The 3,260-nt window shown below is 43.5% G+C and overlaps 1 non-coding gene across 1 annotated transcript; it reads left to right on the top strand.

Annotated features, from left to right (window-relative positions):
* The first annotated feature begins 2,515 nt into the window (after positions 1-2,515).
* Positions 2,516-2,609, top strand: trnay-gua (transfer RNA tyrosine (anticodon GUA)). The gene is made up of 2 exons: positions 2,516-2,552; positions 2,574-2,609. It is a non-coding gene; the product is annotated as a tRNA-Tyr (tRNA).
* The last annotated feature ends 651 nt before the right edge of the window (positions 2,610-3,260 follow it).

Genomic DNA, 3,260 nt, shown 5'->3' with positions numbered 1-3,260 from the left:
TAATTCAGGACAGACAGCAGGGATTATTGGAGGAAATAACACAGTGTAGGGATAAAATGGATTAATTCAGGACAGACATCAGGGAATATTGGAGGAAATCACACAGTATAGGGATAAAATGGATAATTCAGGACAGACAGCAGGGATTATTGGAGGAAATAACACAGTGGAGGGATAAAATGGATTAATTCAGGACAGACAGCAGGGATTATTGGAGGAAATAACACAGTGTAGGGATAAAATGGATTAATTCAGGACAGACAGCAGGAAATATTGGAGGAAATAACACAGTGTAGGGATAAAACGGATTAATTCAGGACAGACAGCAGGGAATATTGGAGGAAATAACACAGTGTAGGGATAAAATGGATTAATTCAGGACAGACAGCAGGGATTATTGGAGGAAATAACACAGTGTAGGGATAAAATGGATTAATTCAGGACAGACAGCAGGGAATATTGGAGGAAATAACACAGTGTAGGGATAAAATGGATTAATTCAGGACAGACAGCAGGGAATATTGGAGGAAATAACACAGTGTAGGGATAAAATGGATTAATTCAGGACAGACAGCAGGGATTATTGGAGGAAATAACACAGTGTCGTGATAAAATGGATTAATTCAGGACAGACAGCAGGGATTATTGGAGGAAATAACACAGTGTAGGGATAAAATGGATTAATTCAGGAGAGACAGCAAGGATTATTGGAGGAAGTAACACAGTGTAGGGATAAAATGGATAATTCAGGACAGACAGCAGGGATTATTGGAGGAAATAACACAGTGTAGGGATAAAATGGATTAATTCAGGACAGACATCAGGGAATATTGGAGGGAATAACACAGTGTAGGGATAAAATGGATAATTCAGGACAGACAGCAGGGATTATTGGAGGAAATAACACAGTGGAGGGATAAAATGGATTAATTCAGGACAGACAGCAGGGATTATTGGAGGAAATAACACAGTGTAGGGATAAAATGGATTAATTCAGGACAGACAGCAGGAAATATTGGAGGAAATAACACAGTGTAGGGATAAAACGGATTAATTCAGGACAGACAGCAGGGATTATTGGAGGAAATAACACAGTGTAGGGATAAAATGGATTAATTCAGGACAGACAGCAGGGAATATTGGAGGAAATAACACAGTGTAGGGATAAAATGGATTAATTCAGGACAGACAGCAGGGAATATTGGAGGAAATAACACAGTGTAGGGATAAAATGGATTAATTCAGGACAGACAGCAGGGATTATTGGAGGAAATAACACAGTGTCGTGATAAAATGGATTAATTCAGGACAGACAGCAGGGATTATTGGAGGAAATAACACAGTGTAGGGATAAAATGGATTAATTCAGGAGAGACAGCAAGGATTATTGGAGGAACTAACACAGTGTAGGGATAAAATGGATAATTCAGGACAGACATCAGGGATTATTGGAGGAAATAACACAGTGTAGGGTTAAAATGGATTAATTCAGGACAGAGCAGGGATTATTGGAGGAAATAGCACAGGTGTGGGGAGCTGGACTTTGCCATGAGAGTAATTGAAGGTATGGGAACTGAAATAATCTACAGTGAGAAAGGAGAAAAGGCAAAATAATCGGTAATTAGGACATCAATTAGTCTCTTGTGTTGAATTCATCAAGTAATTGACACATTCTGTTTGAAAGAAAGTTGATTTATTTGACAGAGATCCAGAATATTGAATTTCAGCCCAGTTATAGCGGTTATTAACATCAGGAGAAACAAATCCCAACTTCCAGAATGAGGTTCTGCTGCTGAAACCCTCATCCGTGCCTTTGTTTACCTCCAGACTCGACTATTCCAATGCTCTCCAGGCCCGGCCTTCCACTTTACACCCTCCGTAAACTTAAACCCACAATCTCCAGATCAATAATCAGTCCCATTATTCATTGTGTCACTGGCCCAGGCTGTGGAGAACACGGAGCAGCTCCCACTCCCACAGCACTGCGGTATGAGCAGGTACCGAGTCAGCCTCAGTCATGAGCACTGGAATCCACGAGTCCGGGTGTGTCAAAGGTGCACGGTGAACAATCACCAAAGTGAAACATTTTTGCCGCTTCCCTTCGATACCTCAGCTGGTCGAGCGACAAGACTGTCGTGGAAAATAAGACAAAGTCATCCTTCCGTCATTTGTTCAATTCCTGCTCGAAGGAGAACGTGTGATTTTGCAATAAGCAGCAATTAGTTCAAGGTCGCTCTCTTAACTTTACAGGCACCTCACAGATTAACATGTTGCCATGAAGGCACAGGACGTCTCTTTTCCTTTCTCAAACCTGAAAACTTTCTGTGTCTGCCCAAACAAGGCTGCTCTGCCTCTGCTCACCAGCAGGGAGCGCTTTTGAGCAGCAATACTTCAAAACACTCAGCTCTCGCTTTCAGGCAAAAGAAGTCTTCGATCAGCACCGGACTCCACGAGTCTGAACGTGTCAACAGGCGCACGGTGAACAATCACCAAAGACAGCACTGTTTATCACTTCCCTTCGATAGCTCAGCTGGTAGAGCGGAGGACTGTAGTGAATAAAACAAAATAAAGTCATCCTTAGGTCGCTGGTTCAATTCCGGCTCGAAGGAGTGAGTGTGATTTTGGAATAAGCAGCAATTACCTCAAGGTCACTCTCTGAACTTCACAGGCAGCTCACAGATTAACATGTTGTCACTCAGGCACAAGACGCCTCTTTTCCTTTCCAAAACCTGAAAGCTTTCTGTGTCTGTCCGAGCACGGCTGTTTCACTCGAACATTTCCCTCTGCTCACCAGCAGGGAGTGCCTTTGAGCAGCAACACTTCAAATCGCCCTCAATTTCAGGCAAAATGGTCTTCGATCAGTCACTCAGTCAGGGCTCTCGCTGCTCCTCGAGCTCGGGCGGCTGTTCCTTTCCGGTGACCTCGTCTTCCTTCCGAAGGCTCGGGCTCTTCTCAGCATCATTCATGATTACTGTGGCTTCCCGTTCTGCTGTTCCTCACTTGCTGATGCTCGATACCGCCGATTGGAGCAAAGTATTTAATATATTCAGGGAGCGGCAACCCAAGGCAAGATTTCTCTGCTGGTCTTGGAGCAGCTTGAAGGCGAGTGTGAGGCAGGAACTGTGAGAGGCGATTTACAAACAGCAAACGAGGAATTAGCTCAACTGGTGGAGCGCTCACTTGGCATGTGAGAAGTAGCGGGATCGTTGATTATATTCTCCACTCACCGTTTGTCTTGGTGCAATTATACAGAAACAAGA

This window comes from Heptranchias perlo, unplaced genomic scaffold, assembly GCF_035084215.1.
Source record: "Heptranchias perlo isolate sHepPer1 unplaced genomic scaffold, sHepPer1.hap1 HAP1_SCAFFOLD_402, whole genome shotgun sequence".
NCBI classification, from domain to species: Eukaryota; Metazoa; Chordata; class Chondrichthyes; order Hexanchiformes; family Hexanchidae; genus Heptranchias; species Heptranchias perlo.
The sequence above is the reverse complement of the archived record's forward strand: the minus strand, read 5'-3'. Positions and strand labels throughout refer to the sequence as shown.